This window comes from Colias eurytheme, chromosome 17 (assembly GCF_061535395.1).
Source record: "Colias eurytheme isolate Ceu_HAF_F1 chromosome 17, ilColEury1 Martin Lab GWU primary, whole genome shotgun sequence".
NCBI classification, from domain to species: Eukaryota; Metazoa; Arthropoda; class Insecta; order Lepidoptera; family Pieridae; genus Colias; species Colias eurytheme.
Window position 1 is genome coordinate 294,305 of NC_142996.1, and position 16,309 is coordinate 310,613.

The following is a 16,309-nucleotide window of genomic DNA, read 5'->3' on the forward strand; positions in this document are numbered from 1 at the left end:
AATGACTTAGGGCAACCCTAACTACATAATATCATATGAAAATTGCGACCTTAATTCCAAGTACTATAGTTTAAACTCGATTGATAGAGATAGACTTGGGTATTGTAAATATTCGATGCATCTGCCTCCGTCTGTATGTGATAGTGTAGATAAATATTGGGTAGGGTTGGCAACTTGGCACACGGTACAATATTCAATAATAATAATATATTTTATCATTTCATACAACCGTAACGACAACTGCGTACTTACTATTATTAAAATAAATTGCAAAACAAAACTCTACAAAGTACATCGGTTGTATTATTGCAAAATAGATAGAAAGAAAAAATAACAATGTAAAGGCGTCGGAAAATAAGAATGTACCTACCTAATGTCTATTTAATTTTGTTCTTATAAAAATGAATCCATCCATTAAACATTACCACTGAAAAACATACACATTCAATACAAAGTATTACTTCCATTATTAGTGGCTGCAAAGTTCCTTCTTACTCGTAATAACCGAATTCAAAAAAAGGCGGAGATTCTCATCTCACAGACCTTTTCGACACCAATTATTATACTGAAATTAAAATCTAACTCACAGCCCTATCAATATAACGTAAGCTATTGTGAAATTTTGGAATGTTTTCCTTTGCCCTGTGCCCTGTGCGCCATCTAGCGGCTGGAGGGTAACCAAACGTGAAAGGCCGAGGCTTCTGTGGAAAAAAGGGAAAAATCCAAACATAGCGCTCAAAATTGAAATGAATTTCCGTTTCAGAATATTGCTGTTACGTAAAACCGTTTGGGGTTAATTCTCTTTGTGAATCATTCATTAATAATGTAATTTTAACATTAATAATTATAGGGATTTACAAATTATAATCAAGGAATAATTATTTTATTGCATAATGTCGAAATGTATAATATTGACTGTTAGGTTAACCGCAAATTGTTTTAAATATTTTGTACTAAAATAATGTAATGAATAAATTGTATCAGCTTTTACTAATGTCTAAGGTATCAAGCCTATTTCAATGTTCAATACCTACATATAATACCTATTCCCATGACTGTCTATTTTTTACTTACTTATCCAATATCCATTCATAATATTATTATTGTTTAATAAAGTAGCACACTACCTATTTCTTGCACTTGAAAACAGCTAAACAGAATTAGTAGGAGAAAAGAGCAGGTCTTTTAAAAATCTTATAATTTTAATAAAAATGGGAGTAGAATTATAGCAAGACAAGCAAACTCAGCGAGCAGAAAGCTAGTTACTAATAATAATACGTCGGATAAGACTTACTGAAATATCCTCTGAACATCAGCAGCTTATCTCATTTCTGACACAGTATCAATTATACGAAGCGGATTTTCCCCAAGAAACTGTATTGCGAATAAAATTACAGAAATGGATAATAAATAGTAGGTATTTTATTACTCGTACTTGTCACAATATACATTATACAGTGTTTTTGTCTTCTTTATCTATCTATAGCTGACGGGATATAATAATAATAAGACACTAGATAATAATAATAATATGTATTATATTATATTGTATATTATAATAATATTGTAATACTGTGATATCTGTGGTGATATTATTCTGTATAAACTACGGGAATTACAAATTGCTCGTTTTTATTGTTAATGTACCTATTTAATTTTGTAAGTAAGTAAGTAGTTAGGTATTCAATTTATAATCTTTTTATAATATTATAAATTGTTTGACAAACAACAGGTGCATTTTTTTACCCTTGGTAATTATTATAGAAGGCTACATTGAAGTTTTGGTGACGTGACATTGCAATAAAAAAATATGTTCAACGCTGTGGTTCAACGAGGTATCAAGCAAATCACGCACGCATGACAATGGCATAGTTTAGAATTTATTTGATTATTTCAGAGGAAAGATTAGATTTTATTAATAATTTTAAAACAACCACCTATTTTTAATATAATTAAAAAAAAAATTTTAAGGTAGGTACATAGGCTAGACTCTAGAGTAATTATCCGCTTTTTGCTTTATCTGTGCCCGGGGAGATAACGAAATTTGAAGAAATAAACGAGTTCATTCCTTTTAGGTCGTACGAAAGCACTAAATCCCAGTCCAAGTCGTCTTTATTCAAATCAGCGGAAATTTGTTTTAGGCAAATTGCAGATGGAATTAATTTTTGTGTCGCGAACCGCCTTTGAAAGAACTAGGTATGGCATTTATGTACTTACTGATTAAATAATTTCTTAACACGGAGAGATTTTGATTAAGTAATTCAAAACGTAGTTAATAAATTATGTACATCATACCTAATCACCCGATTATAATTTATAATTTACAACAATTATCATCTAAAACTGAATAACACCTAACTACGTGAAACAAACGAGAACAAACAAAAACATGTATGAAATCTTGCCATGTACTCAAGATAATATTAAAAAATAAAATCGTAAAAAGTAACGTAGTAATAATTTTTTATTGAACACATTAACTTCACTGATTTGTGTGTTTAAAATCTAATTGGGTAAATTGACATCTAGCGGCAAAATAAGAAAACTATTGCTCGCATCTCTTGCGTTACTTTGTAGAGATTTTCAAGCTTGTGTAGAGATGGCGTTGTAATAAATTCCTTCAAAAGTAAAGCAGTTCTCCTGAAGGCTTCTAGATGGCAGCAATATCAAAAGCGTTGAAAAGACAAAACTAATAGATGGCAGCACTTCACGATATAAAAACACGCCATCTAGTAGGATTTTGCTGTACTATTTCTTGTTTATGTGAGACCGTTACGTAGAGGGAGAATGTACTAGAGACGACATCGGCGTATACCCGAACGAGATGGCGAATCCTTACGTCAATGTTGCCAACTATTACAAAAACTTTTTATCCGAAAAACTGGCAAAATATCTATAAATGTTTGGGTATTTTTTTGTAAGATAGGTTTATGAAGAAAAAGACAGATTTGAAAAGATTTTGTTATTTATTAACTTAACTAGCGACCCGCCCCGGCTTCGCACGGGTGCAATGCTGATACTAAATAGTAAATACACTACAGAAAAACTGTGAACGTTGTATATAAAAACATAGCGGCCCGCTCCGGCTTCGCACGGGTATAAAATATATAGCCGGGCGGCCGGCCGGTACAAGCGCGGATCCAGGGGGGGGGGTCATGGGGGTCATGGGCCATGCCCCCCCCTGGGCCATGTGCACGACCTAAGTGGACCACTAATTTAATATTAACTTTTGAAATTAACAAAGTAATATTGTTCAACATGATTTTTTATTAACTTTTGAAACATAAAAGTAATATTATAGAACAATGAAATCAATTTCAAACGGAAGAGAATATAGGTAACAAAAATTAGAGGAAAAGTTATTTACGATCGATCTGAGATCGGGATTAAAAAAACTATAACTGCGGAATAAAGTTTAATGGTAAAGTTGTAGGTATTTAAAATATTTATTACAACTTTTGCTTTTACACTTCTCGCAATTAACCACAAATATCGAAATATCCCAGTTCATATATTTTTTATAAAAAAACAAGGCTAAAGTTTAGATATCATTTCAATCAATGGTAAATAATAATAGAAAATACAGTAAAATTAGGACAAAAAAGGTCAAGTGCGAGTCGGACTCGCGCACCGAGGGCTTCGAACAAACCTAATTGTTTTATTATGTTGTATCTTTAAATGTTGCTTGTAGCAATTTTTTCTTTGTCTGTGCTATAGGACGTGGGGAGTACCTTGTAGGTTGTGATTCCCTTGCAAGTAGTTGCTAGTTTCAGAATATGCGGTTTTAATTGCTATTTCTTCTGATTCAGATTCAAATTGAATTTGAATCAGAAGACAGAATAATATCTTATAAAACAGATACGGGAATAATTACGAAAAACATGAATTTTTTATTACATTATATAAAAAAAAAAATTAATCTTATAACCCCTTTACTCATGAACGCAAATGTAATGTAGGTATTCAATAATTGATATTCACATCAAAAACTTAGGTCTATTATACCTTTAAGCAGTAATAAAATCAAATTTCTATGTCAACGCAATTAGAAGATACAGCCGTAAATGTAGTCTAATAAAAACGTACTGGAAATAGTTCAAATTAAAAGCAAATTAAACGAAATACATTTATTTGAAAATGAACAGCAAAATGACGGTAGAAATAAATGGGCAGAGGGTCCGCGATAATGTGCGCGCGAGTAGCAGACGAAAATGGACGACTCCGCCGCTCGTTCGTTCTTATAAAGGCGCGCCGCACCTCGGTGAGGAAGGCGCGGGGGGTGGCCTTCCGGATTTTACTCCAACACCGCCTCTCCTGACGGGGCAGGGTCCTCGCTGCCTTCAGTGGCAGCTGCAGCTCGTGTGGAAGGGCCAGCTTCGCAGTCTTCAGCGTTATGATGTGCATCGTAACCTGGAATATACAAAAAAACCGACATTGAAAAAAAAAATACTTAAACCAATGCAAATGAGGAAAGCTGAACCGGAAAACCGAACCGTGTAACAAACTTTACACAAACATTAACATTTAATATTAAAAAAACATTTCACGATTTTGGGGAAAATTTTACCCTGTACTGGTATCCCTAATGTTAATCACATGATTATACCATAAATTTGAAACTACGTAAAAACAAATGGCGTCCTGAACAACAAGAACACTTCGTAATTTAGTCGGATAACACAAAAAAATGTTTACGTCTATTTCGATGAAAATATTATATATTTGTAGATAATTTCACATTAGAGTTAATGAAAATGTATCAACTATATCCAGTTCTATAAAACAATATACTTCAAATAAGTTTACTTACGTGTGAAAGGTAATATTTGGTAATCTTCGTTCCGGCCGATTTTTACAACCAATCACACTACAACGCACCATATTTTCACTTAAAGTCGGATTAAAACAGATCACTGTCAACGTTTATTAAACTTTGAAGTCACTTAACAGCGAGAAAAAACAGAAAACTAGCAAAACAATGGACTGTAGCCGCTTGTTTGGGACAAACTGCCTTTGTCCCCAACAAAAGAAATCGCATAACATGAGAGAAACAAAAAACAATGTTTCTGTCTCTCTTGCTCTTAGCTTTATAGTCATAAGTGTATTTCTCTCACGCATTCCTTGTCATTTTAGTGCCTCCTCTATGGTTCATTCTCACTCTACGGACCGTTAAGATATGATGTTAGTTTAAAAAATAACCAATAGATGGCGTTAAACAAAAAATGTAGGAGTAACATTTTAGCCAACAGGAATAAAAATTATTGTAATAGCTCTTAGTTTATTTTCTTCAAGATAATGTGATAGACTGTATTTCTAAGAAGGTACTGGGTGATTTTATGTTTCTCAGAGATATCAACTAACACTCTGCATGTCCGAAAAAATATTAAAAACTTATTATAATATAGTTAATCACGAATAAAATATTGCGTATAAAATAATTAGTCTCTAATAATTATTTTTAAATGAACAATAGTATCGTGAAATCGAAAAATTTCCTTTTTGCAATTATTAAATAATTAATTTTTGACTTATCCTACCTAGTTACTAGTTATTATTCTGTGACTTATTTTTAGGAATCGCAAACCGATTTCAAGATTTAACCTAGGTACACATACAAAACATTAATGTCATTAAAATAAATATTGTTCATAGTAATTATTTCCCTATCCATTAAAAATCGAATTTATTAACTTAAATACTAAATTAACAACTTGGTTGAAAATAAACGTGTAACACGTTTTATACCCATTAAAGAATCCCAAGAATAGTTCATCAAAAGTCGAGATATTTGATACTTCACCGTATAATTTTCTCTTATCTTTCAGTTAAAGTTAAATAGAAGTGAAGGAACAAGTTCCCGCAATTGGCATTCAATAATAACTTCTTGGCGGATCATTTTAATTAAATTCGTAGCCAAGTTCACTGTTCAGTGTTCAGTGTTCATCCCGGGACGGGAAGTATTGGAGCCATTTAAAGTTTCCAGCGGCCTTGTTAAATAATACATTTTATAGATTTCATTGTTATTATGTGGTAATTTTATGCATAGTTTATATTTTTTAAATCATGTATATAGGCGTTTTTTAAGAGAATTGTTTTACCTGTGCATGTTGTACTTTTTATAACTTTTTCATAATATTAATATAAATTATTACGAACGAATTTTTGTTAAATTATAATATCGATGTCACAATTTATTTATTATAGTTTACTGCCACCGCTTCCTTCCACCTGCAAAAGAGGTAGCTCTATGTAGCGTTGCAAGAGCTTTTTCGGTAAAGAAGTTGTCATGCTTATGATTATGAATAATAATTGATTTTTTCCTAATTTTACTTGTAGGATATACTGGTACACTTTGCATAGGAACTGTTTAATGGAAATGAAATTTATAACACACATTTCTATGGCTACCTATTGCACGCCTCATAAGCGAAGCGTTGAGGTGGGTACTATAGTACGGGAGCCAGGAACAGATTTTATGACCAAGTTCCTCTCAAGCGGTAATTAGTAAAATGCATCAAAGTATAGTATTATGAAGCCTCGTGAACGTCAGCTGGAGCTCGGTTGGGGGGAAGAGCGGTTGTAGCCTCCCGTATCAGCTGACGGTTTTTCCACCAAGATACAGCCAGCTGACCTATATATTTATCCACAGCTACATATAAGCTATCATCAGGTAAATTTTTGTTTGAGAGGAAATCACGGAAAATAAATTTTTCTTTAAATTTAACTTTCATGTTCGAGACACCAGCTGACGTATAATACACCATGTTGTAACCAGCTGATTATTTTTTTTCGTTGAGATATTGGGTTAGCTACAATTTGACAAATTTTTAGCTGAGAGGAAATGAATGAATGAATGTATTTTTTTTCCTACGTGCGTGGGAGGCTACAACCGCTCACCCCCCCAACCGAGCGCCAGCTGACGTTCACGAGGCTTTATAATACTATACTCTGATGCTTCTGACGAATTATCTCTTGAGAGGAAATAATGAACCCAATTTGCACCTGGCTCCCTAACCACTACTGTCACTTCGCGCAAAACATCTGATTTTTCAAACTTAAAATGTCTTTATGTATCATACATTGCACTTGTAAGATAATACATACACACACATATTAAGAAAAAACACTATTTTTAACGTTCATGATATTTTTGATGTCATTTTTGTTATTTAAACTAGTTAAAAAACAGTTTAAAAAAGTTCTGTCTTGGACGTCCGTGTGTCTGTATGTGCGGATCCTTTTTCTTGTTAACACGATAGCGACCGAAATACTTTACTAATCGAGTCTTTTTTTTTCTCTTACGCTTGAGTATGCTCAGGAATAGAACCCTTTCATTTTTCAGGGTCTGATTCGATGTGGTTTAATTGTTATTAAATAAACAAAAATAATAATTAATAAATATTTACTTATTTAAAAAAAATTATGAGGCGTGCACTTTTGGATTTTCCAAATTATTTCTCTTCTATTTTGTGTTAACTTACAACAGCTTTGAAGTTTTGCGATGATTACCTGAAAAAAATAAAACCATTGATGAAAAATAGTGCTTCGTGTAATTACAATTTAATGCATTGAATATTCTTAAACGTCACGTTCTATGAAAACAGTGAATATTTAAAAGAAAATAGGGAGATTACGCAAACAATAATGTTTTTTTTTGTAGAAGATAATAATATTACTTAAATATGATTGCATCATACTGATCGGCATTTTAAGAGATTGTTACAAAAAGGAAGATACGTCGTTGTAATATTATTTTAAGGTAGGTAAGTATATTAATAGCAAAATATTTATTTATATTTAAAGTTGCATCTTCCATTACATACTTAGTTTAAACATTGAAAATATCTACAGTATCTTGTCGTGAATAAAAAACGCTCTATACTGGGTGCTTGTAAAATTCCAATACGTGGAATATGAGTCTCTGGCCACCTCTAGAATCATTGGAGTCGAACGCGGCAGATTGCTTCTAAAAGTTTTATTTATGAGACGCTCGTTTCTCGCGTCCGAATTGAAAAACTCGATGATAGTGATGTGTGGTGTCGATGGTTTGAAGTACTTAGTTCAAATATGTAATACATAAAAATGTCTTGTGCTTGATCGAATAATAATTGTTAGTTACAAAGAAACTGTAAAGTACAACCAATGGATATTATGTCAGTTTATAAATGTATGGTGTTTATTTTGGGTGGTAAATACATTTTTAAGTTAAATCAGATGGATAATAGACGTAAGTTTAATGTAAAATAATCGTTGTGTGATCACGGTGATAACAATTCGTCTAGAAACATTACATAGTTTATTTCCAAACATTTTTAAATCAGTAACAAACGCTTATAAAGAATTATACAAACATCTGCTTTACCTTTTTATCCATCTCTGTCACTTATAATATCATTCTCATTTTAACGAACAAAAGTTATTCGTTCAAAAATAAAACATTATCGATAAAGGTAGGTATCCCATCACTATCGTCAATTGATTCGTCGCGATCCCGAAGGTTTTATTCGTCGGTTTCATTAAGGCTGTATTGTTTGTGAACGTCTATCATACTTGAGTATTTGTCGGAGACACGGAGCAATTTGGCTTTTTAAATTTGCAGAAAAACGTGGCTTTCGCGCTAAAAATAACGCTTTATAAGATCTGCTGACGGTAATAGAGTTTTCAATTTGTAATTTTGAGAATAATTTTTAAATAGAACTCATATCTGAGTGGTTCTAGCTGTTAATATGATAATAAAATTATGATAATAAGCTGCGAATGCCATTTGGCGCATTTTTTATTCGTTATACAATATCCTGCACGGAGTAGGATTATGAATGAAGAAATATTATTCTTACCTGTACATTCAGGTTATATTATCTTCATTTTGAGACATCTATTTCAGTCATAGAATACAACTACAAAACAAGAATTACCTAGTTACAGATGTTGTGAACTTCAAAAGGGATTTGTGTCTATGCCCTATGGAATTGAATTGGATACGACGTTACAGTTACGCCTATCGTATTATGCTATGTCGAACTATGACGTCACTATTTAGTAATCTATGCTACTTCAAAACAATGATTTGCCAATTTTATATGATACTAGCGGTCCGCCCCGGCTTCGCCCGTGGTACATATTTACGTTTTCTCTACATAAGAACCATCCTCGTACTTCAAGGAATATAATAAAAAAAGAATTATCGAAATTGGTTCAGCCGTTCTCAAGTTATGCGCTTACCAACACATTTTGCGATTCATTTTTATATATAAGATTACAATACAGATAAAATAAGACAAATATGTCTACAATTTCTTATAATAATATTTAGGTAGAGGACCTTTATCTGTTTGCCCACTCAATTCCCCGTTATTTTTACACTGTTTTTTTTATTTTCTCTCGGTGATATTATTATTAAAGAGTTTTCTTTAACCTAAATAATACCGCGACTAAATCACCATATTATCAGAAAGGCAGTAGAAACTACTAAGAAGAGCTGGTGATAAACCACTTACCTAAGTGTTTAGTAGAAGCTTATAAAATAAGTCGAAAAACTGTTCAAAACTGTAGGTATGTTGCCCGGGTTTCACGCAAAAAAATTGGACAGATTTTTATAAAACATTTTCTTTATACAGCTGCTGTTAGTCCTTACAAACATACACCGTACACGTCGACGTCATATAGAGTTATTATTTATTTTGAATAATATGAAGCTACGCACGCGCGAAAAATGAGCAAAGCTCATAAGTAAACAAAAAATACACTTCGTTTGCGTGTAAAACAATCAACCATCTCACTATCAACCTGTTTCCTTACTAATAATTATGTAAAGTGGTGGATAGCCTGATCACTTTGATTTGTGTCACAGGTCCCGAGGGTGCTAGCAGACACCTGTTATGTGACCCCTCCCGTGAGGTCATGTTAACCCACTTACTGGCTTAGTGGTATTGATTATTGAGACAAATTTTGTACTAAGTATGTTTTAAGTAACTATTGCTGTTTGTATAACACTTGCCTTTTATACTTATTGAGATTTACAAAGGTTTTTACTGTTACCGTAATATTATTATTATATTGATGCTTTTGATTAGAATTTAAACTGTTTATTTATAATTAACATATCCATAGATTACTCAACTCCATTACCTATTGTGATTAAATAAGAACAAGACAATTATATTTGAAAAATAAATTTATAAAGAAAATTTAAACTAAATGACGAAAAATTTAGCTTCAAAAAGTATTAAATTATGCCCTCAAGAGAATGTCATGTACGTAAAATTCAGCATGAGACATGAGGCTAGGTCGTTAATACATTTGTCAAATTAGGATAAGTAGTTCATGAGTGATAATATAATATGAATTATGAACAATGAAAATACGATATATATACGAAGATAGTTATCGAAGAAAAACCCGCTAGTTCCCATTCCTATTGGATTTCCGGGATAAAACGTAACCTATCTCATATATCAAATTTCATTGTAATCGGTTCAGTAGTTGTTACGTGAAAGAATAACAAACATCAGCTATCCATCCTCACAATATTCGTAGGATATTTGCAAATTCAAATGGTTACCTATTATTTATTGTAACAACAAACATAGTCTATCTTTGGACAACGCTAAAGAAGATTTAAAACAAAATAAATAACAGCTCTACAATTTCCATAACATACTCTTTAGCATTAATTACTGTTTAAAATATTAAAATGCCGTCTATCTATAAAACATTACTCTTTTCTAAGAAATTCAGTAAAAATAGAATGAACGAAGTAAAGAGAAAATAATCGGTTTCAGAATTAATTGAAGCAATTTAAAAATATTAGCTTAATGAAACGAAACATGATCGTTTTATTACATTTTTATGAAACACCGCTTTGTTGATTAATTAAACAAGACACGGATATAAAGTGTTGGATGTACCTTTATTTACTTTTACAATTTTTTAGAGTACTTAAACATACAGTACACTTTATTATGTCTACTATTAAAGTAGTTTTATATTTTAGTTATTTATGATACCTATTTAATAAAAATAGATTGTGGTATACCACCATTAAGCCTTTAGTATACTTAAAAGGCTTAAGAAATTGCAAATTAATTGAACAACTGACTGATTTAATTACTCATAGATAATAATTTATATTCGATATAATATAATAAGTATCTAAAGGTTATTAGTTACCTAGTTCATTTAAAAATATAACTCTTATCCATGGCGCTATATCGATGTATTTAGTGAAAATATAAATAAATAATTTGGAAAATCCAAAAGTGCACGCCTCATATTTTTTTTAAATAATTATTTATTAATTATTATTTTTGTTTATTTAATAACAATTAAACCACATCGAATCAGACCCTGAAAAATGAAAGGGTTCTATACCTGAGCATACTCAAGCGTAAGAGAAAAAAAAAGACTCGATTAGTAAAGTATTTCGGTCGCTATCGTGTTAACAAGAAAATCCTCCGCACATACAGACACACGGACGTCCAAGACAGAACTTTTTTAAACTGTTTTATAACTAGTTTAAATAACATAAATGACATCAAAAATATCATGAATGTTAAAAATAGTGTTTTTTCTTAATATGTGTGTGTATGTATTATCTTACAAGTGCAATGTATGATACATAAAGACATTTTAAGTTTGAAAAATCAGATTATTTTGCGCGAAGTGACAGTAGTACCCACCTCAACGCTTCGCTTATGAGGCGTGCAATAAGCGCTTTTTACTGAAAAAATAATATAACGTTTCTTCTAAATTAACTCAATGGTAAAATGTTATTAATTCTTTGCCTATCAATATTTTCTTTGTAAATAGTGTAGGGTATAGGCAATTAATAAATATTGGAAAAACGAAAATGTATTTATATTGATTTAGTTTGTTCAATAGATAGCTATTCATGTTAAGATTAGGTACTTGGATGCCATACGAAGACGCGGAGTTTTCTATATTATAATTTATTCAAATACGTGCTGAATGCCTCATAAAGATTAATGATGGTTTGTGAAAAAATGATACTTAAACAACTTCATACTTATTTTCATGTAAACCTTCACGAGTTAAAAAAAAATAAAGGTTTAATTAATTTTAGACATTACCATTACTTTTGTACTAGATTTCCGAACGTAACAACTGTCAAAAAATTTATTCCTTCATTGGTTTTAATATAAATTGTATATTGCAATAAATTGTGATAATAAATTGATAAATTGAATTGAATTGGTTTTCTTATAAATGCAGAGCAAAGCTATATTATCTAACGTTATTCCATAAAACATTAAAGATTTCATAAAAATTAATATTTGATCCGCAGACCGTACATACTACGTTTATGGAAACATAGCGCCCGACTATCGACCCTTAACCCGGATAACTCAAGGGCTGCCCGGGTTATCTGATAAGGAATTAATTCCATATTTTACGCTCTATTTCCCAGCGTTATAAATCTATTAATATAGATGTTTTAGTATTGAAATCTGCTGTTATGTGAAGGTTTGTTACGCAAATATGCAAGTGATGGTATCGAGATACTTACTAGTTATTCTGTAAATCAAATATCAATATATTATAGTAATTTTAAACGGTGTCATTATTTTTAGATCGTGTCTTCTATTCAATGTATTTTTTTCAACACTTTTTTACAGAAGGTTATATATTTAGATTTTAGAAGCATTAGTACTATATAGGTAACATCTATTATGTGGGGAATGGGTAGAACATTTCAGGAAGTGTTTGCAGAATGCTCAACACAACTCTTAAATTTACAACTAAGTCAAAAAATACATATTTAAACGGGCAAATTATTCAGACCTCCATCCGAAGGTTTCACACGTGAACCCATATAACTTGAGAAATTAAATGAAAAAAGTTATGGGTGTGAAATGTTTCGGCAAAGTGAAAAGCAATCAATTCCCATTTCCCTATCCAGTGAGAAAAGTTTTTATTTCGACACTGACGGAGGGAAGTCGAATTTAACTTTTCCCTAACTTACAAGAGGACCCGAGTGACAATTGACTGGCAAATGGGATAAATGCGCGGGAAAATCTATTATCGATGTGGGAATATTTTGTAATGTATTTTGAGGAACATGGTAATCTAAATATTATGTACTATCATCGGCTCATGTCATGATCTCATTTTAGGGACTATGAATCAGCTGCTTCTTGTAAAGATTTCAGTCAAGATTATTTGCCTATGTGTGGGAATATGTCGCAGGTCGCAAAAATGTTTGGTTTCCTCACGATGTATTCTTTCACCAATTTGTGCAGTGCTCATTTGGATTATAGACAGATATAGGTAACATGATAATAAAATTTAATTTAGCACGATCTAATACTTAGTCTAAATTTTAATTAAAATGTAGCATTATTCCAGATGGATCTAGAATATTGTAGAAATATTAGACTCTAGGGAACAGGCCATTCAGTATTGTAATGAAAATGATAATTAAACACATTTAATTCTAAAAGCTTGTTGTGTAACTTGAAACAATATTTTAATATTTTAGTCACGTAAGTATCCATGGAAACTTGTTATATTTTAATGTAATAAATAATATTAACAATATAATTATTATATAGGTACTTTAGTAACACTATATTGTGACCTCTGAAGTGGATTGATGAGTATATTAATAGAAATATACTTATAATTTTCCGAATACTCTACATAATAATAGAACACTTATATTTTTCTCTTAATAAAAACTGTTTCAGAAATGAACATTGTATTACTACCTATATAAAGTTGAAATGCTTAAGCAAAATTATAAATTAAACAAATGATAACAAATTGCCAATTTTCCTCAGTTATCTATCTATTTCTGTAAACACTGAAATAAATGTTGTTCATTTAGCTGAAATATTTTTGAGTCGAGATGTAACTTGGTTACTGAGAAAACCTACCACTGCCTGCCACTGACGAGTCGGAAATTTTGGTAAAAGTTAGTATTTTTCTGGATGCAAAAAATTATAACACTACTTACTAGCTTTTCGCCTGCGGCTTAGCCCGCTTTTCTGAAACTTGACAAATTATATAATAAAACCGTATTGTTGTATCACTCAGCTATCTATTAAACAAACCTCATCAATTTCTGTTGCGTAAATTAAAAATCTAAATCGGAAAGTGACTTTGTTTTATAGTATGTAGCGTCTAGATACAGGTCTAGCGATAATCACTATACACTGTAATCACTAATCACCGATAAGACAATACATTTTTACATAAACAAATGGGGACATTAATAAACTAAAACAAGCAGAATATTACTAATGTCCCCACTGGGGGTAATCAGAGTGTGACATTGGGAAATAGGGACAACGGGGACAGACCCCATTTGTACATAATAGATTAAGAATGTTTCAGCGTAATGAAAGTAACGCTGTTATTATTTATAATGATTATGGCAATACGATAATTGGAAATTAAAGAAGAGCCCTTCAGTATTACGAATTGAAAATGACAATGGAGTTTTGAACTTCCGAAAGCTTTTTAAAAATTAAACTATTGATAGATTATTTCTTTCAAGTGAGTTATTTTTGTATAAAATGTCTGAGCGATAACAGATAAAGGAAACTAATTTTATAATTCATGTAAGTACCTATATTGTTCAATACATAATATTACGAATTACATATGGTAGTCGTAATGCATGCAATACTTTAATTGTGATAACTCTCACACGCATTCCATCTTTTCATTTGTAGTATAAAACGCAAAAAGGCAATAAAACTCACAATATGAAAACAATATTAGATTATCATCGTGATAACGGAAACGAAATACTTTAAAATTCCTACAAGATTATGACCCACTGTGTATTAAGTATCTAAACTTTATGGATTACTAGCTTTCCGCCCGTAGCTTCACCCGCAAAATTCCCATGCGAATAGGATCCTCCTCCTACCTATGTTCTCTGACCACTTAAAACACTAAACTAAAACGTAAACAAAAAACTCACTTAAATACATATTTAATTTTAGTAGGAATATATTTATCGAGATATTCCTTAAAAATATATCCATGTAACATAATTATATGAAAATTTAGGAGTACAATAATGCAATGTACGGAATAATACCGCGACGCGTCTGTGGTGGGCGGTGGCGAGCGTCGAAAAGTTAATTAAACCAATTTTGAGCAGTTTTTGACATTATACAAGTAATTTAATTGTGTGCTTGTGTTGGGGAATTTGTTGCGAACGGCGTTAACTATAGGAAGACATTTGTAAATGTTGAGTGGAATTTGATTGTAAATTTTACAACAAAATTGATAAAACTTATAGGTACCACAGTTTACTACTTTATTGTTTACATGCAGCTGTTTTTTGTGTTCATGTAATTGTGAATATGGTGTTTTAAAATAATAATTTTTTTTTAATTTCATTTCACACTTATACCTACATATTTTTTTCAGAAACTATTATTTTAAAGTTTCTATCCATTTCTTATTTAATGTGATTTATTTTGACTGTGCTCTATGAATCATAGGCCTACTTGTGATCAATTCTATTAAATACTTATTATGAAATATACTAACGTTATTAAAATAATATAACAAATTAAAACTTAAAATAAACGAAAATATCCAATGCAATGTAGAAATGAGGAGCACATTTGCATGCCATTCTTGAATTCTCTAATTAATAAATAAATATTTTGATTATATCCATAATATTGCAAATTAATGTTTACAAAACCTAAAGTTTAATATGTATATCGCAATACAAGTAACCACAAAGTTATTTGTACATATAATTAACTATAGGTATTATATTAAGCAAATATATGAATCAACTTTCACCCTTGTCAAGTCAGTGTGAAGATAAGGGTTGGAGTGATTAAATGGGGTGAACTTTGTCGCATCAAAAACGATACAGCATTGACCTGTCAGTGCTGTTTGAAAGATAATAATTCATAAATGGTCCGTGACACTTAGATAACTAGCTGTTAATTACAACAGAAATGAATGTAATAATAATAAATATGATACAGTAGCTTTTAACAGTAAAACCGCATGATAGTTTAAGTGAGCTATCGTTGTACCAAATTTCATCCACATTGGTTCAGTGGTTTAGACTTTAGCCGCGAAGAAGAGACCGACAGACAGACAGACAGCCGGGTTACTTACTAGCGCATTTATATTATTAGTAAAATGGCTAGCAAATTATACCGCGTTGACCGGTTGTAAACAGATTACGGCCTGGCCACGTTACTTGGAAAATATGTAGATTTTTAGTGGTAAAATCATTTAAAAAATCAGTTAAAATTTAAATAGTCTTTGAATCAATCTGTTAAAATCAAGCAAAAAACAAAGAGTA

General features: G+C 31.3%; 1 protein-coding gene and 1 long non-coding RNA gene across 2 annotated transcripts in view; both read right to left on the reverse strand.

Annotated features, from left to right (window-relative positions):
- The window catches only part of LOC149900944 (uncharacterized), a 266,239-nt gene that overhangs the window by 64,740 nt on the left and 185,190 nt on the right, over positions 1-16,309 (reverse strand). The window lies entirely within an intron of this gene.
- LOC149900945 (uncharacterized) lies at positions 4,113-5,160 on the reverse strand. The gene is made up of 2 exons (XR_016457695.1): positions 4,811-5,160; positions 4,113-4,410 (listed from the first exon to the last, which is right to left on the reverse strand). It is a non-coding gene; the product is annotated as an uncharacterized LOC149900945 (long non-coding RNA).